Source organism: Oryctolagus cuniculus, chromosome 6, assembly GCF_964237555.1.
Source record: "Oryctolagus cuniculus chromosome 6, mOryCun1.1, whole genome shotgun sequence".
NCBI classification, from domain to species: domain Eukaryota; kingdom Metazoa; phylum Chordata; class Mammalia; order Lagomorpha; family Leporidae; genus Oryctolagus; species Oryctolagus cuniculus.
In genome coordinates this window covers 124,837,404-124,864,612 of record NC_091437.1, presented here as the reverse complement: position 1 = coordinate 124,864,612, position 27,209 = coordinate 124,837,404, and the positions used below count along the sequence as shown (strand labels likewise).

General features: G+C 39.4%; 1 protein-coding gene across 20 annotated transcripts in view; it reads right to left on the bottom strand.

Annotated features, from left to right (window-relative positions):
- Positions 1–27,209, bottom strand: part of VPS13B (vacuolar protein sorting 13 homolog B) — a 778,478-nt gene that overhangs the window by 484,905 nt on the left and 266,364 nt on the right. The window lies entirely within an intron of this gene.

Here is a 27,209-nt window from a genome sequence, read left to right as displayed (position 1 = left end):
GAACGTAGTGGCAAGTAAAAGGAAAACTTATTGGGGCCAACAAAAAGGTATAGGGGATAAAGCCACCACCTGCCATGCTGGCATCTCCTACAAGCACCACTTTCAAGTCCCGGCTGCTCCACTTCCCATTCAATGCCCTGCTAATGTACCTGGGAAAGCAGTGGGAAGATGGCCCAAGTTCCAGGGTCCCTGACACCCACGTGGGAGACCCGGAGTAAGCTTCTGGCTCCTGACTTCAGACCAGACAAGCTCTGACAATTGCAATAATTTGGGGAGTGAACCAGAGGATGGAAAATCTCTCTGTCTGTCCCTCTCTCTCCCTGTAACTCTACCTTTCAAATAAATAAATAAATCTTAGAACAAAAAAAAAGGAAAACATTAACAAAACATAATTATTAAACAAAGGGAAAAAATGTCACTTAAGAAAAAAAGATAACTTATCATAGGATATAACACATCATGTATAGCATTTGTAACTGGACTCTGAATTCTGAAAAAAAAAATGATCAATCAAATATTGAGAGTAGATGTATAGAAAAAGATTAAGGACTAAAAGCTGGACTTGAAAGATGGCCAATTAGCATTTCTATCATAACAAGTCAATAAATAATGCTCTAAAATGATCAAAAAAGACAAAGAAAAGATTATTTAAAAACATGAAAAGTAAACATCAAAATCACTAGTGAAATGAGGAAAACAGTTACCTCGAGAATGGAACATTTATTTATTTTTTAAATTTATTTATTTGTTTTTTATTTGACAGGTAGAGTTAGACAGTGAGAGGGAGAGACAGAGAGAAAGGTTTTCCTTCAGTTGGTTCACTCCCCAAATGGCCGCTACGGCTGGCACGCTGCACTGATCCGAAGCCAGGAGCCACGTGCTTCCTCCTGGTCTCCCATGCAGGTACAGGGATCCAAGCACCTGGGCCATCCTCCACTGCCCTACCAGGACACAGCAGAGAGCTGGACTGGAAGAGGAGCAACCGGGACAGAACCGGCGCCCATATGAGATGCTGGCGCCTCAGGTGGAGGAACATTTATAAAGTATTTCAGTTGCCTGAAAAAAAATGTAACTGAGATTCTGAAACTTTGAACAGAGAAAAGGAAGGCACACGAATCTTAGCTTTTTTTTTCCTAGAGTAAAACTCTAGTTAAACTAGTGAAAAGGCAGAGTAAAATTTTCCCTTTGAGATGCGTTCAATTCATTTTCATGTAAGATCCAGTTTTCTCAAAAACATCAGTCAGCACTACAGAAGCAAGCCATTGTAAGAGTCAGAAATATTTTTTAAAAGCATTGCTTTTTTTAAAGATTTGTTTTATTTTAAAAAGACATAGTTACAGAGAGAGGCAGAGGCAGAGAGAGAGGTCTTTCATCTGCTGGTTCACTCCCCAGATGGCCGCAATGGCCAGAGCTACGCTGATCGCAAGAAGAGCAGCCAGGACTAGAACTGGTGGCCATATGGGATGCCCACGCTTCAGGCCAGGGCTTTAAACCACTGTACCACTGGGCCAGCGCCAAGGAGTCAGAAATATTAACAACAAATTTAGACCTTCAGGGGCCAGCACTGTGCGTGGCAGGTTAATGCCTTGGCCTGAAGCGCGGGCATCCCATATGGGCACCGGTTAAAGACCCCGCTGCTCCACGTCCCATGTAGCTCTCTGCTATGGCCAGGGAGAGCAGTAGAAGTTGGCCCAAGTCCTTGGGCCTCTGCACCCATGGGAGACCCAGAAGAAGCTCCTGGCTTCGGATCAGCACAGCTCTGGTTGTTGCGGCCATCTGGGGAGTAAACCAGCGGATAGAAGACCTCTCTCTCTCTCTGCCTCTCCTCGCTCTGTGTAACTCTGACTTTCAAATAAAATTAAATCTTTAAAAAAAATTTAGACCTTCAAGTGTTGGAGGTATTAGAATACAGAATATAAAACTACTATGTATAAAATGGCTTAAAAAAACAAAACTATAGAATTGGCCGGCACCACAGCTCACTAGGCTAATCCTCCGCCTGCCATGCCAACACCCTGGGTTTTAGTCCAAGTTGCTCCTCTTCCAGTCTAGCTCTCTGCTGTGGCCTGGGAAGGCAGTGGAGGATGGCCCGAGTGCTTGGGCCCTGCACCTGCATGGGAGACCAGGAGAAGCACCTGGCTCCTGGCTTTAGATCGGCGCAGTGCCAGCTATAGCGGCCATTTGGAGGGTGAAATAACGGAAGGAAGACCTTTCTCTCTCTTGTTGTCTAACTCTGCCTGTCAAAAAAAAAAATATATAGAATCATGAAGACAATAAGAAAATTAAGAAACAACTGCTTGTGGCAGTGTTTAACATGTTTTTAGGATATCTGTATCCTATATCCAAGTGCTTGGCTTCTGTTCTGGCTCCTCTGCTTCAGATCCAGCTTTCTGCCAACGCATACCCAGGGAGGCAGCAGATGACAGTTAGAGTAACTGGGTCCCTGCCACCCATGTGAGAACTTAATGACTGGTTTTTGGCTCCTGGCCAAAAGCTTTTTCAAATCGATATATAAATCTTAAATAATTTATTTTTGACAGGCAGAGTTAGACAGCGAGAGAGAGAGAGAAAGGTCTTCTTTCTGTTGGTTCACCACCCAAATGGCTGCTATGGCCGGCACGCTGCAATTCAAAGCCAGGAGCCAGGTGCTTCCTCCTGGTCTCCCATGTGGGTACAGGGCCCAAGCACTTGGGCCATCCTCCACTGCCTTCCTGGGCCACAGCAGAGAGCTGGACTGGAAGAGGAGCAACCGGGACAGAATCCAGCACCCCGACCGGGACTAGAACCCAGAGTGCCGGCGCCACAGGTGGAGGTTTAGCCTAGTGAGCCGCGGTGCTGGCCTTTAAATAAATCTTAAACAAATATGATAACAAAAAATAAATGACAAATCTAGTGCATGCATGTATATATTTAAGTATAGCTACAAAAAAAAGCCAAGTGAAAAATAACTTAAGGACCATGTTCATCATGAATATGAGATGGTTATAAACAGAATACCAAAAGAAAAGAGAAATCTGAAAAGGAAATTAAGGAATTGTCAAAAGAATAGTCAAGATGCAAAAGAATCAAGACATATAGCAACTCTTATTTCAGCATTTTCAAGAGAACGGCACAAAGCACCAAATACTGATCAAATCAGGATTTAAAAACATTTGAGTGGTGGGCATATGGCCTAACAACTAAGATGCTAATGGGCCCTAGGAGGTAGCAATGATGACTCAAATAATTGGGTTCTTGCTACCCATTTGGGAGAGTTCTGGGATTCAGTTATTACTCCCAGCCTCAGCCTAGCCCATTCCTGGCAACTGAAGGCAACTGGAGGATGAACCTGCATCCCATATCGTAGTGCCTGTGCTCAACTCCCAGCTCTGCTTCTGAGTTCAGCTTTCTGCCAATGGCATGCTCTGGTAGGCAGCAGGTAATAGATGGCTCAAGTACTTTAGGATCCTAGTCCTAGAGTTGTTTTTTTTTTTCTTTTTTTTTTTTTTAAGATTTATTTATTTATTTGAAGTCAGGGTTACACAGAGAGAGAAGAGGCAGAGAAAGAGAGAGGTCTTCCATCAGCTGGTTCACTCCCCAGTTGGCTGCAACTGCTGGAGCTGCAGCAGTCCGAAGCCAGGAGCCAGGAGCTTCTTCTGGGTCTCCCATGTGGGTGCAAGGGCCCAAGCACTTGGGCCATCTTTCACTGATTTCCCAGGACACAGCAGAGAGCTAGATTGGAAATGGAGCAGCCAGGACTCGAACCAATGCCCATATGGGATACCAAAACTGCAGATGGTGGCTTTACCCGTTATACCACAGCACCAGCACCTAGACTGAGTTCTGAGCTGGTTCAGTCCAGGTTGCTGTGAGCATTTGGGAAGTGTGCCAGCAGATGGACGATATCTGTCTCTCTCTACCTCTCAAAAGAAAAAAAATTTTTAAATTTATGTTATGAATTAAATAGTGCTCTTAACTCAGGTTGTCCTCCCTTTGGTTCTCTTTCCTTTAAATTCATTTCATTTTTCTCAGGTAAGCTTCCTAAAATAGGGCAAATGGCCATAATACGGTTCCAGATTATAATTGACTTTCTTGGAATCACAATGATAGTTTACCTTTCTTATTAACCCCAATAAAAATCATAGAAATCAACCTGACTTGGTACATGGGATCACCACTTCAAAAAAACAAAAAACAAAACACGATTTCCCAGGCTCAGGTCACATGCTAAACTCTAGAACTACTCTATGAAATCAATTCCACTTTATTCTTATGGCTCGGAACCATCCTATTTTAATCTAATAACTTACAGCCATTATCAAATAAGGAAGAAACGGATGCAGAACAGGCCAAAACAAAAGCAGCATCACACTTAACAAAGAGGAGACAGTATAGTAACTGATTGTGATACAATGATTTTTTTTGTTGTTTAACATAATTAAAAACTTTAAAGCTGCAAAACTAATACAAGGAATTCTAAAACACCTGTCAAACAAATCACCCAATTGTTTACAATTTGGAACCAACTGCTTTACTTGCACATACAAAAAACACAAATCATTTAGTCTATTTGAGAATAATTGGAAGTCATGTTCTCATTTACCTCTAAAGATGTCACTGTCTATTTACTAACCAAGGGCATACTTTTATATAAATTTACATTTTTGAACATGGTACTGTTAAGACCCTTTTGTGCACGGTTTAAATTTTTTTCCTAATATCGAATGCTCCTTAATTAAAAAGAAAAAAGTCTGTCTCACAAACTCTCTTAGTATTTCTGAAAAGGAGAGATATTTCCATTACAAATAAAGAAAAAATGAAACATCACTAAAATGAAGTATTCCTTGGTCTATTTGTTTTAAAACATGTGATTTTCATTATTGAGGATTATTCACTTTTTGCCAGTAGTCATAAAAGAGATTCGGATTTCATTCTGAAATCCTAGGTGAATAATCAATGTCCACAACTCCTGACAACGCACACCAACTGATTATTTCCCCACACCAACCTCCATGAAGTCTCCTCTTCACAGTAGAGTGCAAAGCTCAAACATTTAACCCCCAAGACGGTGACGATATACAGACTGATGAGATGAATCCTGCATAGGCATCCCAGCAGGGTTAATTTGAATTTGGCACTCTCTGGGCCTTATTTTCTTCATCAAAGAGGAAAAGTTTTTGCATTGTACCAAGATAAAGTAATAGGAAAATTATACATAACATATAATACATATTGCAATATATTTTACCTTTTGTAAGCTATGGAAATCACTCAATAAGGTACACTGAACCCTGATATATGAAAAACAAATGAAGTGAAGCCTGAAACCATTTCATTTTACCGCCATGACAGACACTCTGGGACATGGTGCAGAGAGGAACCCATAGACAATCAAGGACTTCCAAAGTCGAGAAGATGGAACTGAAAGTAAAGGAGACTCAAGTGCAGAGTTCTCAGAATAGAGGACAAAAGAGGAGAGGGCACTTTAGAAGAGACAGTTCCACAGGTCTTCTAAAGAGCTTCCTCAAGTGTTCCACAGAAGGAGGAAAGAAAAAAAGATACACAAATGCCAACAAGCCCATGAAAAGCTGTTCAACATCATTAATAATTAGGGAAATATAAACCAAAACCATTAATACTTCAAAATCACAGCTATTAAAAAGTAAAAGCCAGTTATGACAAATATCAGGAAAGATGTGAAATACAGGAACCCAAATGCAGCACTATTCACAAAAGACAAAAGGTGAGAACAGTTCAAATATCCATAAGAGACTCATAAAAAAAATCATGGTCTATTCATACAACAGAGTATTATTTGGCCAAAAAAGGAATGAAGTACTGATACATGTTAAAACAGGGATGAACCTTGAAAACATTATATACATGAAGAAGTTAGACAAAAAGAGACTGATAATATGATTCCACATCCAGAACAGGTAAGTGCATAGAGCCAGAACAGACATTAGTGCTTGTTATGGGCAAGGGGGATGATGAGTAATTATTTAACAGGTATGGAGTTTCCTTTAGAGATGAAGAAAATGCTGTAGGACCAGATAGAGTTGGTAGGTGCACAACATTCTCAACATAATGTAAACCACTATATTTGTTTAAAATTTTTATAATGATTATTTTGTTATTAATCATGCAGACATAATGATGTTTCAGTCAACTGCAGACTGCATGCATAAATGGTGGTATTCCCGTAAGTTTACAATACAGCTGAAAAATTCCTATATCTAACAGTTATTTTAACATCATGGCACAATACATTATTCACATATGTGTACTGATGCTGATGTAAAAAAAACCTATTGTGGTACCAGTCATATAAACGTATAGCAAGGACAAATTATGGACAGTACATAATTGATTATGCTTATCCTAAATGGCTGTCACTGGTTTATATATTCACTATATTTTTGATCATTATTTTGGAGTGTACTCCTACTTACAGAATAAGAACATTTAGGAGTGGGCATTTAGAAGCTAAGACGCCCATATTACAATGCTTGAGTTTAATTCCTGGCTCTGGCTCCTAACTCCAATGCAGACCTTTGGAGTCAGTAGTGATAGCTTAATTGTTTTCCTGCTACCCATACGGAAAATCTGGAATGATTTTCCAACTACTGGCTCTTGTTCCAGTCTTGCCCCAGTTGTTGTGGGCACTTGAGGAATTAAACAGTAGACCAGGAATATGTATCCCTCCTCAAATCTACCTCTAAACTTCAAATAAATAAACATGCCATGTAATGCCAGCATCTGCCTCATTTATTTTATGTTTACCCGTTTTATTGCATTTTTCTCGAGACTGATTTAATCTTGTATTGTTTGTACATCATGGCCCTAGAAGCAATAGGAGATACCATATAATAAAATCATATAGCCCAGGTATGCAATAAGCTGTACCAATCCAGGTTTGTGTAAGATACTCTATGATACTCAGACAATGATAAAATTTTCTAAGAAAGTTTTCAGAAATTATTCTTATCATCAAGTTATGTATAACTATATATGAATTTCAGCTCAACATTTTAAAAAGATGTATCTACCTATCTGAAAGGCAGAAAGAGGCAGAGAGAGTATCTTCCCTGCACTGGGCCACTCTCCAAATTCCAACAAAGACTGGGACTGGTCCAGGCCAAAACCAGGAGCCAGGAACTCAGACTGCTGTCTCTTAGGAGAGTGGCAGGAGCCCAAGTACTTGGGCCACATATGTTACCTCCCAGGCACACAAGCAGGAAGATGGATGAGAAGCAGAGCAGCCTGGAGTGGAATCAATGCAGCAATATGGAATGCCAGCATCACAGGTGGTGGCTTAAATCACAGAACCACAACACTGGCCCCCTACAATTTACATTAACTTCAAAAATACAGAATTTGAGAAATAAGTCTGACTAAAGATGTATACTGTAAGTACAAAATATTGATAAGAACAATTCCTGAACAATTACGGAGATACACTGTAATCACACATCAGAAGAGTCAATAGTATTAGTACATAGATTATTCTCAAAATGATGTGCAAAAAAATACAATCTAAGTCCCAGACCAGATCCCCCAAGTCATATGGTAACACAAAAACTAAAGAATAGCCAAAGTAGCCATTTCATTTTGGGTATGTATTAAGAAGAAATGAAAGTACATATCTATGTAAAGACATTTACGCAAATGGTCATGGTAGCTTTATTTTTAATAGATAAATTCTGAAAATAAATCAAATTGTTATCAAGAAAAATTTGACAATTTATGGCAAATCTATGAAATGTAATATTATATGGCAATAAAAAGGAATCAATAATTTCATGTGTGTTAAATAACTTTATGATACATATGTGATTTTGTCACATTTAATTTTTAAAAGTACATATGGGAAAACAGTGTTGCAACACAACAGCTTGTGACACTGGCATTCCATATCAGAATGTTGCTCAAGTCCAGTGTGCTCTGCTTCTGATCCAGCTCCCTGCTAATGTGCCTGGGAAGGCAGGGAATGATGGTCCAGGTATCTGAGTTTCTTCCACCAATATCCTATATCCCAGTTGTTCCTCTTCCAATGCAGCTATCTGCTATGGCCTGAGAAAGCAGCAGAAGATGGCCTGAGTGCTTGGGGCCCTACACCTGCATGGGAGACCCAGAAGAAGCTCCTGGATCCTGGCTTCAGATCAGTCCAGCTCTGGCCATTGCAGCCACTTGGGGAGTGAACCAGTGGATGGAAGACCTTTTTCTCTGTTACACTACCTTTCAAGTAAACAAATAAATCTTTAAAAAAAAATTAGCCTGCTATAGAAGGGTTGAATTTTGAGTCCAGCCTGCAGTGGCCTTGCCTTGGCAGGGCCATGTCAAGCGGTTTTGCAGGCCACCGGCACGACATTGTATACCCTGATACACAGCGAAGTTTACACCATGGTAATTTGGATAAGTGCAGTTTTAATGGAGTAGGGGGAGAAAAAACTGACTAGGGTGAGTTTAGAAACAGGAAAACAAATGGAGGCAGTAATTATATAGACAATTCCTCTGACAAACTTTTATACAAGGAAGGCAAATAAATGTTTTGTTAGCTGGTGAGAAGAAAGTGGGATTCAAGGAAAGTTTTGTATTATTTGTTTGAAAGAGAAAAATTGGCATATTTATAGCTGCAAGGAATAGTCTGGGACAGCGGGAAATACAGATGATGCAAGCAAATAAGTTCAACTTTATCTCAGTGAAAACCTTGAGCAAGAAGAAAGGAAAGGAATAGCAAACAATTTTTGGACAGGAATATGGCTAATCTTCTATAACAGTTAAGGTAGAGATACTGAAAAGTAAATAAATGTTACTGTCTGAGTATTTAAGAATTTCTTTTCAAAGCTTGAATTTTCAGAGAAGTAGGAATCAAAGTCATCATCCATGAAATAGGTGTGAGTCTAGAATTAAAAATGAGGTAGAGAGGGCCAACACTGTGGCACAGTGGACTAAGCCTCCACCTGTGGCACTGCTGTCCCATATGAGCACTGGTTTGAGTCCCGGCTGCTCCTCTTCTGATCCATATCTCTGACTGGGAAAGCCATGGAAGATGGCCCAAGTGCTTGGGCCCCTGCTCCCACATGGAGACCCGGAAGAAGCTACTGGCTCCTGGCTCTGGATTGGCCCAGCTCCTGCAGCTATTTGTGTCTCTCCCTCTATCTATAACTTTCCCTCTCACATAAATACATAAAAATCTGAAACAAAAAAAAAAAAATGCAGGAGGGTTTAAAAGGGCAAACGACTGAGAAATGGTGGTTTAATGTACATTTGAATCATCTGGGGGATCTTATTAAGTGCAGATGGTGGCCGGCACTGCGGATCACTAGGCTAATCCTCCGCCTGCAGTGCCAGCACCCCGGGGTTCTAGTCCAGGTCGGGGTGTCAGATTCTGTCCCAGTTGGGGTGCTGGATTCTGTCCAGGTTGCTCCTCTTCCAGTTCAGCTCTCTGCTGTGTCCTGGGAGTGCAGTGGAGGATGGCCCAAGTCCCTCGGCCCTGCACCCGCATGGGAGACCAGGAGGAAGCACCTGGCTCCTGGCTTCAGATCAGCACTGAGCGCCGGCCAGAGCAGCCATTTAGGAGGTGAACCAACATAAGGAAGACCTTTCTCTCTGTCTCTCTGTCTAACTCTGCCTGTCAAAAAAAAAAAAAAATGCAGATGGTGATTCTATAGCCAGAGAACATGTATTTCTAACAAGCTCCCAGATGATGCTAATGCTCTACTCCAAAGTGAGGACATGTCCAGTAACAGGGATAGGAAAGCAGATGACAGATGGACTAGTGAAAAAAAGGATGATGAGCAGCAAGCAGTAAAAGGTCACATTTAAGATAGTGGTCATGTAATTACAGTGAGACCAGCCAGCATAACTATGTGCGAGGGACATAATGCTAACACCTTAATTGGTGGTTATTATCATATCTATATGTAAAAAATACACAAAAAATAAATACCAAAAACAAAACAAAACAAAAGCAAAAAGAGTAACTGAACTGTGATTCTTATGATTTTCCTTCAGGTTGCAAAATAAAAATAACAGCATTTTTCATGTGATAGGCATTACTCTAAGCATTTCCTAGGCTTTATCTCATTAATTTTAACAACAATCTAAGGACGAGGTTATACATTAAACTCATTTTATAGATGTTAAAACCAAGTCCAGGAAAAATGAAGCAACATATCCAAGATCATAAAAGCTAATAACCTCAGAGAACCATTCAAAACCAGGTCTGTTAGACTACAAAGACCTACACTTATAACCTTTATTCTATAATCCTCTCAAAAAGTTCTCACTTGCCTATTCTCCACTGATGGCTATTTATAAAATACATAATTCAAGCAAATACCCCCTTTTCCCATGTCCCCTAAGTCTTCTTTCTCCCCATTATTTTAAGTTTTACTGGAAGCCATGTTAGTTCCCATGGCTTTTTTTCCCAACCTTTCCTCTATTAACATTATTTTCTATCCTCTAATGATATAGCAGGCTTTGACTTCATGTTTATTGTTATACTAAGGATTAAAAACCCAAAGACAGCACTTCTAGTACCTTGGAGTCAGAATAACGTCAAGATCTATTAATTTTGAACTAAAATCCTAAGTTTAAGCAGCTGGCCATTCTACAGTCCATGTTCCTTTAAAGCAAGTTAGCTAAATTGTGATTGGCAAATAGGAAAAGGAAATCAATATAAATAGAACCCAAGAGTTGTGTTGACTCAGACACAATATTTCTCAGCACCACTGAAATTATCCATTTCCTCACAATTAAAGAGAAAGCCTTTGCAAAAAATGATAATCTGAATAAAAAGGCAAAACAACTCATAGTGTACCATGATTAAAACTTACATATACTTGCAAAAGATAACTTTTAAATTGAGGTCTTCCTTAGTTTTTTTCTCCTGGTTATCAAGATGTATAGTAATGACAGGGCATTAAAATAAATGGTAGGGTACAACAGGCACCACAAGGTGGTGCTAATATCCTCTCATAATTGGCTGGTAGACCACTGAGGCCATTTAGATGTGTACTAAAGTGAGATTCTCCAACCTTCAGGGTGGCTACCAATTGTAACATTTTCTAGTCCAAGAGAAAAAGAACAATTTAATTAATAATATTTGAAGGCTTTTGATAGTTGGTTATGTGAAAAAAAAAGGTGGCTTTAATTTATTTGAGAGGCAGAAAGAGAGAGACACAGAATGGTGATTCCTTTCACTGGGTCATTCTCCAAATGCCTACCAAAGGCCATGGCGGGACCTGTGGTCAAAGCCAACGGCTAGAAGCTCAATCTAGGTCTCCCACATGGGTACCAGGGATCCAATTATCTGAGCCATCACCTGCTGCTTCCCAGTATTGAAGTCCACAGGAAGCTGGAATTGAACTTGGTGCTAACATGGGATGGGCATCTTTTTTTTTTTTAATTTATTTTCCTTTATTTGAAAGTCAGAGTTAGAGAAGATAGATGGACACAGAGAAAGGTCTTTCATCCACTGGTTCACTCTCCAAATGGCCACAACAGCCAGGGCTGGGCCAGGCCAAAGCCAGTAATGTCTTCTGGGTCTGCCACGTGGTTTCATGGGTTTAAGCACCTGGGCCATCCTCCAATGCTTTCTCGGGCAGGGAAGATTAGAAGAGAGCAAGATGGTAAGCGGAGCAGCCAGAACATAATCCAGTGTCCATATGGGATGCCAGCATTGCAGCTGGTGGCTTTACTTGCTACACCTCCACAATAGCCCTGGGATGTTAACCATTGTCTTAACCACTAGGCCAAATGCTCAGCCAGAAAAAATTTGTAATTTATAATATTCTATAATTAATATTTAGGTTCACCAGCTTCATTGTCATATGGTTGTAATATTTTCCATGTACAGGAGGTAAGTTTATAAGCAACTAACTTTATACTACTATCAGATACATTAATTACATTTAATGGTGAGTAAACTATCGTCAACCACAATCAAGACTATTTTATTTAAAGTGTTCTTGTGGCACACTTCTGTAAATGCTAATAAAATATCTTAGTATTATGAAACCCATACTGATACTGCCAAAATCTGTTGCCCAGATTAATACTTTTTTTACTTCTGTATACTTACTCATATCATACTCTGAATGTAATAGACTCTCAGAAAAACATGTCAGAGTTTCCCCACAAGTGGGATTCTGAAGGCATTAAGCCAACTCCTGGAGTCAGACTTCCTGATGTTGTCCCCGAACCTGTCAGACACACAGAGGTACAGAAAGATGGATGGAGGGAGGGAGGGAGGGAAGGAGAGAAGAGGTAGGGAGGGAAGGAGGGAGGGAAGGATATAGCAAAGAGGAAAAAGGGAAGAAGGGCAGGAAGGGAAGAAGTTAGGCAGAAAGACAGGCAACTGGTCTGGCTAAAAAACAGCAGCAGCGGCAGAAGCAGAAGCAGCAGCTGCCATTTATTTAAAAAATGGGGGGGACGGGGCTCCGTGGCATAGCAGGTGAAGTGGCCTCCTACAACGCCAGCATCCCATATAGGCATTGGTTAAAGCCCAAGCTGCTCCACTTCTGATCTAGCTCCCTACTAACGCCCCGGGGAAAGCAGTAGAAGATTGCCCAAATGCTTGGCACCCTGCCATCCATGTGGGAGACCAAGAAGAAGCTCCTGGCTTTGGCCTGGCCCACCATTGGCTGTTGCAGCCATTTGGGGAACGAACCAGGGGATGGAAGATTTCTCTCTGTGTGTAACTCTCCCTTTCAATTAAGTATATAAATGTTTTTTTTTTTTAAGGAAGGGCTTCCACTGGGCACATTTATTATATAAGCTACATGCATACAAGTATACACACACACACACACACACACACACATGCATGCATGCACAAGAGTACACCAAGAGTTCATGGGAAAATGGATTTAAAACACAAGTTCGTTTTGGTCCAAAAGATTTTGAAAATCATGAATAACTGTCTCAAGATACACATTTTCCATAAACTTTTTCAGGACTTCTCTATATAGAAAATCTTTAATTCTCATATTGTTATTCTCATTTTATCAAGGCAAAAATTGGATTTTAGAGAGTTAAAGAAAGCTGCCCATAGTTATACAAGAAGCATGGTCCATCTGATCCCAACACTTCTTCCACTGTGCTATAAAATAATGCTAATATTGGTAAGGATTATTAGTGCTTACTGAGAGGTAATTTGTGTTAAGGGCTGTAACACTATTTTCTCATTTATCCATATAACTGCCCTAAAAGGTATTATCATTTTCTACATTACAGACAAAAATCTAAAGCAAAGACACATTGACTAACTTTCCCAAAAACTTACTATTAAGTAGAAGAGCTAAGATTAAAATCAAAGTTACAAAGACAATGATAATTATACAACTGAATACATCAAAACATTACCATTCATTAAATACACAACTATTTTCTCATGGGGTGAAACGCAATGTTGCTTAACAGAGAATAAAAACAAAAAATTATTAATCACATAAAATGAATGAAAATTCTAGGGCAGATAATATGAGAAAGAGACCTAAAAAGCCTTGAAATCCAGGTAGAAACATTATGTTAACTTGAACAACAAAGTAACAGTTAAAAAACACAAAGTAGAGCAAGTAAAATAATTAAGTAAAGAACATAAAATAGATACAAGAAGTGGTAAAATAAGATTCACTGGCAATAATGGCTGATGTGAGATAAATATCGCTTCATACACATTAGGTTGGGAAAGTCATTAGAGAAAAGGTAGATTTTGACGGAATTGTTTCTGTAGACATAGGTTTTAATAGGTAAGATGAAGTATATGGGTAAAAATGGCTGGGTAACAACAATATCTGAGTAAAAGCATAAAAATAAAGCAGCAAAATTGTGTCAAAGAGTTGATCAGTTTGACTGAATGTGGAATGCTTTACACAGAAAAATATTGAGACAGAAAAGTCAAATGACCATAGTACTCAAAACCTAAAAATGAATAAACATATCCATATTTCTGATAAAATAATCCCACTTTTCTATATTTTAGAAAGCAAAATAAAAGGAAATTTCAAATTACATGAAAAAAAATCAAAAGAAACTGGATGATTACAATAGGAAAAGAGTAGCAAAACACGAATTGAAAAAACTAATGGAGAAAAAGTTGAACAAATTATGAAATCTAACCGTTTGCAATTCACAAAATATCCAACAGCAATACCAAAGATTCTTCAAAGTATTTCATATTAACTTACATCTCTGGACAACACATATAGTACAATTATAACATAAAACTAAAACTCATCTTTTAAATACATCACTTTATCTGTAAAAAGATACTCGTTCAGTATTTTCTTTCTTTTTTTAAAAGAGTAAGAGAAAACCTCAGTTTGTGGAGTGTTCCATGAAAAACATTTTTTTTTTTTTTTGACAGATAGAGTTAGACAGTGAGAGAGAGAGACAGAGAGAAAGGTCTTCCTTCCGTTGGTTCACTCCCCAAATGGCCACCATTGCCGGCACTGTGCCAATCCGAAGCCAGGAGCCAGGTGCTTCTCCTGGTCTCCCATGTGGGTGCAGCGCCCAAGCACTTGGGCCATCCTCCAATGCCTTCCCGGGCCACAACAGAGAGCTGGCCTGGAAGAGGAGCAACCGGGACAGAACCAGCGCCCCGACCGGGACTAGAACCCGGGGTGCCAGTGCCGCAGGAAGAGGATTAGCCTAGTGAGCCGCGGCGCCAGCCCATGAAAAACTTCTAAATCTACTATTTATCTCAGGACATTATGAGAAATTTTTATTTTTACATAAAAAGAAATAAATATAACGACTAAGCCTAAATTAGGCCTCAAAATGCAAAGACCTACACCAAGTTTTCCAGACTTTTAGTATCACTATTAGGAATCAATTTTCATTACAATAAAACTTATATGGTGAGCAAATAAATTTTGTGAAAATGATGGACATCATTATCTGCGTAGATACATGTATGGACTACAAACTGTGTGTGTGTGTGTGTGTGTGTGTGTAAAATACACAAAGCTTTTTAGAATGGAAAGGCAATCAAAATCACAGGTAATATTAGACAATAACAGAGTGTAGTCTTCAAAATCCTTTTTGTAATTTTTAAAAAGATTTGTTTATTTATTTGAAAGGCAAAGTTGGGGGCGGAGAATCTTTCATCTGCTGGTTCACTCCCCAAATACTTGAAATGACCAGAAATGGGCCAGGCTCTAGCCAAGAGCCTGGAACTCTATCCGAGTTTCCTACATGAGTACAGGGGTCCAAAAAACTTGGCTATTTTCTGCTGTTTCCCAAAGCACATTAGCAATGAGCTAGACTGGAAGTGCAGCAACCAGGACACCTGCTGCGTCACAATATGGAGGGATTGGGATGAGAAAGAGATTTGATATTTTTGCAGCTACAAATGAGCCTTAAAATATATAATCCAAGACTTGTTTGGAATATATTATGCCACATTAGGGAGAAAAGACTTTTGGGGAGACTTAGGGTCAAGTAACTGGAATGATGAGAAACAGATCCAGGAATGTTTCCAGGCCTATCTTTGCTTAGCAAGTGGTAAAATGAGGTCAGTTCTATGAGGTAATAGGCTAAGCCTCTGCCTGCGGTGCCAGCATTCCATACAGGTGCTGGATTATGTCCCAGCTGCTCCTCTTCTGACTCAGCTCGCTGCTTAGGGCCTGGGAAAGCAGTAGAAGGCCCGAGGGCTTGGGCAACTCCACCCACGTGGGAAACCCTGAAGAAGCTCCTGGCTCCTGGCTTCGGATTGGCCCAGCTCCAGCCATTGCCGGTCATTTGGGGTGTGAACCAGTGGATGGAAGACCTTTCTCTCTGTCTCTCCCTCTCTGTAACTCTGCCTCTCAAATAAATAAATAAAATCCTTTTTTAATTTTATTTATTTTTTACAGTGAGAGAAAGACAGAGAGAAAGGTCTTCCTTCCGTTGGTTCACTCCCCAATTGGCCACCACAGGCCATGCTGTGCTGATCCGAAGCCAGGAGCCAGGTGCTTCCTCCTGGTCTCCCATGTGGGTGCAGGCGCCCAAGCACTTGGGCCATCCTCCACTGCCTTCCCGGGCCACAGCAGAGAGCTGGACTGGAAGAGGAGCAACCGAGACTAGAACCAGTGCCCATATGAGATGCTTACGCCACAGGCGGAGGATTAACCAAGTGAGCCAAGGCGCCGGCCCCTAAATAAAATCTTTTTTAAAAAAAGTGGGAACATGAGCAAACGAGAGCTGTGTACAATGTTCTTGTAAGCAAACTGCTACATTAAGAATGTGTTTTCTCTAAGGAGCATGTCAATGTACTCTAAGGTTATCCTTCTCTCTAAATTTATGAGCCAACTTTTATTTTCCTGATATTATTAACCCTTCAATCCCTCATTACATACAGCCTCACATGTCAAAGAATTAGAATGCTAAGGATGTTATACCTAACTTGATACATTTAAATGTTTTACTACCTTTCTTTAAAAAAAAAAAAAAGATTTATTTATTTGAAAGTCAGAGTTACGCACAGAGAGGAAGGGGGGGGGGAGGGAGGGAGGGAGGGAGGGAGGTCGGTCTTCCATCCACTGGTTCACTCCCCAGATGGCCACAATAGCCAGAGCTGTGCCAAGAGCCAGGAGCTTCTTCCTGGTCTCCTACATGAGTGCAAGGGCCCAAAGACTTGGGCCATCTTCTGCTTTCCCAGGCCATAGCAGAGAGCTGGATCAGAAATGGAGCAGCTGGAACTAGAACCAGCGCCCATATAGGATGCCAGCACTGCAGCCAACAGCTTAACCCGCTATGCCACAGCGCTGGACCCCACCTAACCTTCTATCATGCAATTTTCCTAAAAATTATAACGATCACAACTGGTTTTTTTTTTTTCCTTTTATCGGTTATTTCCCAGGACTGATTATGTGTGAGCAGGTAAGAAGTTTTTGTTTGTTTGTTTGTTTAATTTCATTATAACTTGGAATCTAGAAGAAAAATATTCAATTAAATTATGTTATTAGTGCATAAGATTTTTACAATTTGCCTTCTGGAAATTCTTAAAGCACAAATCTGATTCTTCAATCACATAAAAAGTTATTATCTTTGGGAACAGGCATTTGGTGAGGTAGTTAAAGTGCCACTTAGGATGCCTGAGTCCCTTATCTGAGATCCTGGGTTCAACTCCGGCCTTTGATCCCAATTCCAGCTTCTGCTAATTTGCACCCTTGGAGGCAGCAGGTATGGCTCAAATGAATGGGTCCCGGCATCCAGGTGGAAGACCTCGCTTGAGTTCCTGGCCTCTGGTTTCAGCCTGGCCCAGTCTCAGCTATTGCATGCATTTCCGAAGTGAACCAGCAGATGGGAGATCTCTGCCTCTCTCCCTGTCATAAAATAAGTACAATAGGGGCCAGCACTGTGGCTCACTTGGTTAATCCTCTGCCTGCAGCACCAGCATCCCATGTGGGCGCCAGGTTCTAGTCCCAGTCGTTCCTCTTCCAGTCTAGCTCTCTGCTGTGGCCCAGGAGGGCAGTGAAGGATGGCCCAGGTACTTGACCCCTGCACCCACCTGGGAGACCAGGAAAAAGCACCTGACTCCTGGCTTTGGATCAGCGCAGCGCCGGCCGTGGTGGCCATTTGGGGAGTGAACCAACGAAAGGAAAACCTTTCTCTCTCTCTCTCTCTCTCTCTCTCTCTCTCTCTCTATAACTCTACCAAATAAAAAAATAAGTACAATAAGAACTTTTTAAGTTATTATATTGGCTCCGGTGCTGCGGCATAGTAGGTAAAGCCGCCATCAGCACTGCCGGCATCCCATATGGGCGCTAGTTAGAGATCCCACTGCTCCACTTCCGATCCTGCTGTTTGCTATGGCCTGGGAAAGCAGTTGATGGCCCAGATCTTTGGGCCCCTGCACCTATGTGGGAGATCCAGAAGAAGCTCCTGGCTTCGGATTGGTGCAGCTCCGGCCATTCAGTCCAGCTGGGGAGCAAACCAGCAGATGGAAGATCTCTCTCTCTCTCTCTGCCTCTCTTTCTCTCTGTGTGTAACTCTTTCAAATAAATAAATAAATAAATCCTTTAAAAAAAGTTGTTATATTTTCTTTGACAGCTAAAAACTCAAGCATTTTGTCCATATATATTTTATCTTATATCTTTCAAAATTTTGCTTCACTCTTTTTACTCCTCATTTCTTGGAGGATACCCTAAGGTGTGTGGTTTGTTTTTTTTTTATAATGAACTAAGAGAGCCTCATGTTGACTAAGAAGGCTGCAGAAAAACTGAGTCTTGGAATAAGGAGAAGGAGTTGTTCAGAAAAGACACTGAATTAGGTCGTTTCATTTGTAATTCAGTAGGAATTATAAATTCCTACTGGCTACCAATAATAAGAATAATGGTCTGGGATTATGTATTTGAAATTATTTTGTTTGGGAAACTAAAAGAAGGACTAGCTATAATTAATTGGAATAACTAATATCAGAAGTTTTTAACAATACAGGCAGACTCATTTTGGTCCACAGGAAGAGGACAGAAAAAAAGAATCCATCTAATACAACACAAGCATGACAGACTTTACCTCTATATCAAAGGGAGTTAACCAGAGCCGAGCTCCTCTGTGAACATGAACTGACCAATTCCTAATCTATACTCTCAAGAGAACATTCATCCAGCCTAATACTTCCACCATTGATTTTTAGTATGATATCTATAGGCTTCTTTTTCTTTCTGGATATTAAGATATTTATGTGACTATCACCCACAGACAGTAATAAAATATCTCTATCACAACAGGATTCATAACAGCAAAGGCTTACTCAGCAACCATCATATGCTAGTTTTCTTGAAAACTTGTAGGTACTAAGAGTTTTTAAACAAGTAACTAAACTACACATTAGTAGTATAATCTACGGTATAGGTATTTATCTTTTATACATCTAATTCTGATAATTTATTAAACACCATAAACAAAGCCCTATGTAAAATTAGAGAAATCAGACAAAGAAAACTGCTAAATATTTTAGGGGAGAATCAGATTTTGAGACAGACACTTTGATTGGGTCCAGAAAATTCAGCCAGTATCTTCCAGGCTAAAATGAGATTCCAGAGGGAAAAAAAAAACCACAAGGACACTGAGGCATTCATACTCACACTCATTCTTCAGGAAGAAAAGAAAAGGAATCAGTGTAAATAGACCAAGAAGGTGAGGGTAAAGAGCTCATTTAAGTTTAAAATTAATTGTTACAAGGGTATGGTGATTCACAGAAGAAGCTGCTGGCTCCTGGCTTCAGATGTGCTCAGCTCCGACCAATGTGGCCATTTGGGGAATGAAACAGCAGATGGAAGACTTTTCTCTCTCTCTTCCTCTCTAACTCTGTCTTTCAAATAAATGAAATAAATCTTTAAAAAAATTCTCCATTTTTAAATCTGACATATTTCATAACAGAAAGAAAAAATAACTGATCTAACAGAATGTGATAATAAGGTTTGAAAATCAGTATGAGTTGAATAAAATGCTTTCAAGGAATACTATAAACATCACCATCATTTAATGTGATTATTAGATAGTTCTAAAATTGATTTGATTTCTATATTCTAAAAAATATCAAATATAAAATTAAATTAACAGGCACAGAAGAGGCATTCTTTAACATGTTAATTAGATACCATCAAAATTATTAATTCTTATAACTAAAGTATTTCTCTGTAATCTGTAATTTATAAATAGCTGTAAAATGTTTAAATACAAATATATATTATCAGAAAAATAGTGTAAAGGTACCTAAACAGATCATAGAAAGGAATAAATATATGGAATCCAGTAATTAAGAAAAATTAGAATACCTACTGAGGAAAACTGAAGACCTAAATAAACAGGTACACTATGTTAAGGGAATGAATGACTTCATAGTATTAAGATGTCAGTTTTTCCTCAAGTTTATCTACAACTCAATGAAATCTCAATGAAAATTCTAACAGGTGTCTCTAATAGAAACTGCTAAGTTGATCTGAAAACTTACATAGCAAACAAGGAATTAAGAATAACCTAAACAATCATTAAAAATAACAGTTTTAAAGGACTCACACTACCTGATTTCAAGATTCAGTATACAGCAACAGCAAATGAAACCAAGAAAATCATCACAAGGATAGAAAAACAAATTCATGAAACCGAATGGAAATTCCAGAAATAGACTATCACAAATATTGTCAACTGACTTTGAATAAAGACGCTATGGCATTCACTGGGGAAATGAAAGTCTTGTCAAGAAATGATGCTTTCATAACTGGATAAACAAATGGAAAAAAATCTAAAAATTTGAAACTACTTGATACTATTCATAAAAATCATATAATATCATTATAATCATAGACCTAGAAATGAAAATAAAACCATAAAGCTTGTAGAAGAAAATACATTGGAAGAATATCTCAGATTCCTCTGAGAAGTAATTAATCATTTTAAAAACTGATACATCTGACTGTCAAAATTTTAAAATTTGGCTCTTTCTAAGACACTGTTAAAGAGGAAAAAAAAGTACAGACTAGGAAGAGACCACATACAAGTGGTCTTAAAAATGTTCATAAAAATGCACACTATCTAAATTTCATTATTCCAAAAACTTTATCCAACTATATCTGACCTGAATTCACAATATAAAAGGAAGTCTTAAAACTCATAAACATCTCAAAATAAAATGGGTAAAAGATTTCAATGGATGTTTCACAAAAGGAAGTATCTGAATGCAGAAAGCACATGGAAAAATAAACAATATTAGATATCAGAGGAAAACAAACCAGAATAAGATAACATTGCATGCTTACTAAAATAAAAATGAAATGAATGACTACACCTTACACTGACAAGTATAAGGGTGTGTCGCTCCCCCTCTTCGTGGAGGAACGACACAGGACCCTGCGCTGTTCTTTCGTCTGCTCGGCCCTCCCCGGGTTTGCTGCTGGTTCTTCCCAGGTTGGCTACTATCCCTTCCACCTCCGTGGAAGGGCGGTTCCCCCTGGCCGCTTTCCCCACTTCCGCAGGGGAGCGGCACACCGCCGGCCGGCTCTCTCGGGGGCTGCACAGGTATTCCCCTTAGATGTTCCCCTTAGATGTTCCTGGTACATGCCGTCTCTCTCCTCCTTTATAGTCCTCCTCTGCCAATCCCAACTCAGCTGCCCACACGCCGAGTACGCTGCTCTCCTCCAATCAGTAGCAAGTCCTACAGTTTATTGGTTGAACTGGAGGCAGCTGTGCGGAAGCTGTTTACTTCTCTCCCAGCGCCATATTGTGGGAGAGCAGATGCATAGAATAAGTCTTAATTCCAGTAACTCAGTCCAGTCCGGGCTGCTCCCCACAAGGGTGGAACAACTCTAAGTCTTGTTTTAACATTGTTAGTGAGAATATTGGAGAATTGGTTCAGCAGTTATTCTCCTAAAGTTAAGAATAAACATATTCCATGTTAGCAATCCAACCACCAAATATGTAAGCAACAGAAATTAAGATGTCCACAAAAGACTTAAGGAAGAAGGCCATGGTAGCTTTTGTCACAGTATCTACAAAACGGATACAATCCAACTGCCTATGACAACAGAAAAGGAGACAAAGTGGAATAGTTTCAAATCGTTTTAAAAATCTGATATACTCATACACACAAGTGATTTTGAAAACATTATGTAAGCAAAACACTAGACACTGGTATACATATTCTTATCTCTACAGAACTATACTGAGTGAAAAAAGCTAATTCTCAAAAGGTTACATATTACATAACCTTGAAATGTCTCATTTTTTAAAAAGATTTATTTATTTATTTATTTGAAAATCAGAATTACACAGAGACAGAGAGAGGGAGAGGGAGAGAGAGAGAGACAGGTCTTCCATCCGCTGGTTCACTCCCCAATTGGTCCCAACAGCCAGAGCTATGCCGATCCGAAGCCAGGAGCCAGAAGCCAGGAGTTTCTTCTGCGTCTCCAACGTGGGTGCACGGATCCAAGGACTTGGGCCATCTTTCACTGATTTCCCAGGACACAGCAGAGAGACGGATTGGAAGTGGAGCAGTCGGAACTTGAACCAAGGCCCCTATGTGATGCCAGCACTGCAGGCTTTACCTGCTACACCACAGCACAGGCCCCGAAATGTCTTGAAATGACAAAATTGTGGTTGCCACTGATTAAAATGTGGATTTGGAGTAAATGGAGAAGGAAGAGCGGGAGAAGACTGAGTATGAATATAAAAGAGTGACACGAGGGATTATGATCATGGAACTATTCTATACTTTGATTCATATGAGTCATATAAACCTGTATATATAAAATTGCACATAATTAAACACACACACATGCACATATACAAGTACAAGGAATTGAGGAGATCTGAAAAATGTTTGCAGACTGAACTGAATGTAAATTTCCTGGTTAGTGGGGGGCTGGCATTGTGCCATAGTAGGTAAAGCAATCGCCTGCAGTGCCACCATCCCATGTGAGTGCTAGTTCAAGTCCTGGCTGCTCCACTTCCAATCCAGCTCTCTGCTATGGCCTGGGAAAGCAGTAAAAGATGGCCCAAGTCCCGGAAGAAGTTCCTGTATCCTGGCTTCGGCCCTTGCGGCCAACTGGGGAGTAAACCAGCAGATTGAAGTTCTCTCTCTCACACTGTCTCTCTCTTTCTCTCTGCCTCTCCTTCTCTGTGTTGCCTCTGACTTTCAAATAAATAAATAAATCTTTAAAAAAAATTTCCTGGTTGGGGTATTGTATTATAGCTTTTCATTGAAGGAAACTATATAAAGGATATATAGGATACCTCTGTATTAATTCTTACAACTGTATGCAAGTATATAAGTATCTCAAAATTTAATTAAAAGAGTAATTTTTTTAAAACCACTACATATAATAGCCTCTACTTTCCTTACACATCTTTGTCCAAGAGCCAGATTCTGTGGGTATTAATATTACACCCCTCTAGTCCCCCTCAGAAGAAAACAGTTTAAAGATAGAACACGATCTTTATGTGGTTTTTAAGTCTATTCATTTATTCAAGAGAGAGAGAGGAAAAAAAAAAAAAACCTCCACCTCGATCTGCCAAGTAGATGGCAGGGACCCAAGTTATTTGAGCTATCACTTGCTGCCTCATAAGTCACGTAATTAGGAAGCTGGATCCTGACAGAGTAGTCAAGCCTTCAACCAAACACTGATACGGGGTATGAGCACCCCAAGCAGCGGCTTACAATGCCCTTCTCTGAAGTTATGTTTTCAGTGTTGGATTCTTTTCTAAAATATGTAAACTCCACAACAATTCAAACTTTCATTATGAAGTTATGACTAAACCAGTACTATTTAAATAAAGTACTATGACCTATTACCGGAAGATTCCTGATACTTAGATGTTTCTTTCAGACATGTATTAAAAGATAAAGCATTGGGGCTGGTGCTATGGCATGGTGCCACCACCTGCAATAACAGCATCCCACATGGGCACCAGTTAGTATCCTAGCTGCTCCACTTCTCATCCAGCTCCCTGCTAATGACCTGGGAAAGCAGCAGAAAATGGCCCAAACTCTTGGGATCTGCCACCTTTTTGTGAGACCCAGAGTGAACTTCTGGCTCCTGATTTGGTCAGGTCCAGCGACAGCTATTGCAGCTATCCAGGGAGTGAACCGGTGGATGGAAGATTTCTCTTACTCTTTCAAAATAAATACTAAATCTTTAAAAATAAATAAATAAATAATTATCTAAAGTCTACATTTTTTTCTCTAATTAGGCCTTGGAAACATTTTTCTATTTCATCTCTAAGGAAAATAAATAAGACTATTTTACCAATCCTTTCTTATCAACAAAAGATTAATGCAATTCCACCAGAATTTCAAGACAACTAAGTACAAAAACAGTAAGCATATTTAAAAGTATAAAATTCGGGCCGGTGCCGCGGCTCACTAGGCTAATCCTCCGCCTTGCGGCGCCGGCACACCGGGTTCTAGTCCCGGTCAGGGCGCCGGATTCTGTCCCGGTTGCCCCTCTTCCAGACCAGCTCTCTGCTGTGGCCAGGGAGTGCAGTGGAGGACGGGCCAAGTCCTTGGGCCCTGCACCCCATGGGAGACCAGGAGAAACACCTGGCTCCTGCCATCGGATCAGTGCTGTGTGCCGGCCACAGTGCGCCGGCCACGGCAGCCATTGGAGGGTGAACCAACGGCAAAGGAAGCCCTTTCTCTCTGTCTCTCTCTCTCACTGTCCACTCTGCCTGTCAAAAAATAAAAAAATTTTAAAAAGTATAAAATTCATATAGGAAGTTTTAGGAATCTTTACTTGGAAGACTATAAAAAGAAATGGGTAGAAACTCTTCATGTAGAATTTTTGTATTGTTTCCTATGCATTTAAGAATGCTTTTGAGGGGCTGGCATTGTGGCGTAATGGGTAAAGCCACCGCCTGAGAAACCAGCATCCCACATGGGTGCTCGGTCGAGTCCCAGCTGCTCCACTTTCAATCCAGTCCCCTGTTGATACACCTGGGAAAGCCACAGAAGATGGCCCAATTGCTTGGGGCCTTGCAAATGTGAGAGACCTGGATTAAGCTCTTGGCTCCTGGCTTGGGTCTGGCTCAGCCCAGTCCCAGCCATTGCAGCCATTTGTGGGGGTGATGGACCAGTAGATGGATGATCTCTCTCTCTCTCTTTCCAACTCTGCCTTTCAAATAAAAAAAATAAATCTTTAAAAATAATTAAACAAATAAAATAAAATAATGTTTTGAGAGACAGGAGTTGTAGCATACTGGATTAAGTTACACCTTGTGAAGCAATTACCCTACCATGCAGGTTAGAATCCTAGCTACTCTGTTCCTGATCCAAGTTCCAATACAAGTAACTGGGAAGCAGAGGATGGCTTAATACTGGAGTTACTACTACCCACGTGGGAGACCTGGATGGAGTTTTTCGACTCCCCTCTTCAGCCTAACCTAGTCCCAGCTTTTGCAGCCATTTGGGGAGTGCACAGGCAAACAGAAGATATTCTCTCTCTTGCTCTCACTTTGTGTCACCTTGCCTTTCAAATAAATCAATGAATAAACCACTTAAAAAAAAAAGACAATGTTTTGAAGGATAATCTATGACAATGTACATAAGTCAATGAAGTTAAGCAAGGATATAGCAAAAGTATAATATTGGCTTTGTACTTATAAACATCCTTTCCATGCTGTCTCTTGGGACACTCAAAGAATTTACTGAATGAACTACTCAGAATATATCAAAGAACTTTTGATTTGACCTTGAACTGATTAAAAAAAATAGTAACTCTTCTCTTGCTTGAATAAATGGCCATTTCACGAAAGGATTAATGTGGTAACTATAAATCTTAACTTTATTAATTCCTGATTTTCCTATTTCCTTGCAAATACTTGAGACTTGTTAAAAATAATCTTTTTAATCCAATCATCTCAAGTTTAACATTGAGGCCTTTCCTGTGTGAACCACAAGGCAAATATTGGAAAAAGGGTAAGTCACTTGTCATTATTTAAACAATCCAACAAATCTATACTTTGGGTTGAACTGATACAGCTTCACAGAAGATCACTCAGATTTCTTCTATTTGATGTATCAGTATTGTTGTAAGAAATGCATTAAATTCAGAATTTTCTACAGTAAACAAAAAAGAATATCCTATTCCAATATACATTGCTGGAGTTGTAAAAATGTTGCCATAAAAATGTCCAAACTTCTTTCCAAAAATGACTTTGAAATATTTTAAATTAAGACATTAATTGGACAAAATGGAATTTAAATTTAACATATTATGGCTATTTCTATCAAATTATGAAACTTATCCTATGTAGCTACAATAAGCTCAAAATACTAAAAATTTCTTTTCAACCACCTATTAAATGCTGTAATAATATTCAATATATTCTTTTTCATGAACACATCCAGCACTTTAAATCAAATTCATTATTTCTATGGCAGTTTTCATTCCCACCCTTAAATTTTACTATTTAATCTATTCTAAGCAAGAACCACCAATATCAAAACGTATAAACAACTCTATTGCGTTGATTTGTACAGAAATGCGAATACAACCCACGTGTCATGCATGATGATAATAAACTGCCTCTGATTAATTTTAATTTCTTAATTTTCTTAATTCATTTTAAAATTTGTACGTCAATATAATTACTAGCATCACTTCGGCTAGTAAGAATGGAAATCTAGTAAAACAGAAACTATCCTCATAAAGTGATATGATCTGCCATATAGCTATCAAACTGCCAGATTCCACAATTAAACTATAAATATAGTGTTGCTGGAGAGACAGTTCTGCAGTCATTTAGCTATTCTTGTAGTAGCTACTGTAGTATATGACTAACGTTCAAAACAATTAGAAAAGTAAATTTCCTGCAGTCTTCATTTAGGTTTAATTTTTCTTCTGCAGATCTCTCTCCTGACACAAAACAAATAATTAAGATTTTAGCAGAATGCCTATCCTTATTCTGACAGGAATAGAGGGAATTCAATTGATATTTCATAAAATTATCTATGGTAAAATAACCTGAAAAAGATTTTAACATATGCAAGAATAAAAGCAGAAAGGTCAAGAACAATCCATAACTTGAATAAATAGGAGCTTTCTTGAAGAGCCAGTACTCTACTGCAATTAAAAACTAAATTGGTCTTAATGTTTTGAAAAAAGAGAGGCATAAAGGAATAAATTTTTGCCTAACGGCTTTTAGATAGTAGAATTACACATTACCATGGAAAATTAGAGAATCTCTAAAAATTAATTTGAAACAAAACAAAACAAGAAAATGGGCAGGTGTTTGACAGGGCAGCTCATTGCTACTTTGGATGCCTGCATCCCATTTGAGAGGGCCTGGCTGGAGTCCTGACTTCTCTACATCTGACAGAGCTGGCAATGTGCATCGCGGGAGACAGCAAATAATTGTTTAAATACTTGGGCTTCTGCTAGCCATATGGGAAACCCAGACTGAGTTCCAGGCTTCTGGTTTCCATCCGGCCTGGTCATAACTGTTGCAGCCATCTGTGGAGTGAACCAGTGGATTGAAGATCTCTCTCTCTCTTTTTTTTTTTTTATATATATAAAAAAAAAAAGGACAAGGTATTTATCATTTCAGTTCTATTTGCAAATAATGAGTGGGTAAAATAACTTCCTGAGGTAGTCTACTGCAGGATTAGGACTGATTTCTAATCTTTAACTTTTCTTTTCTTTTTTTTTAAAGATTTATTTTATTTATTTGAAAGTCAGAGTTACACAGAGAGAGAAGGAGAGGCGGGGGGCGGGGGAAGGGTCTTCCATCTGCTGGTTCAC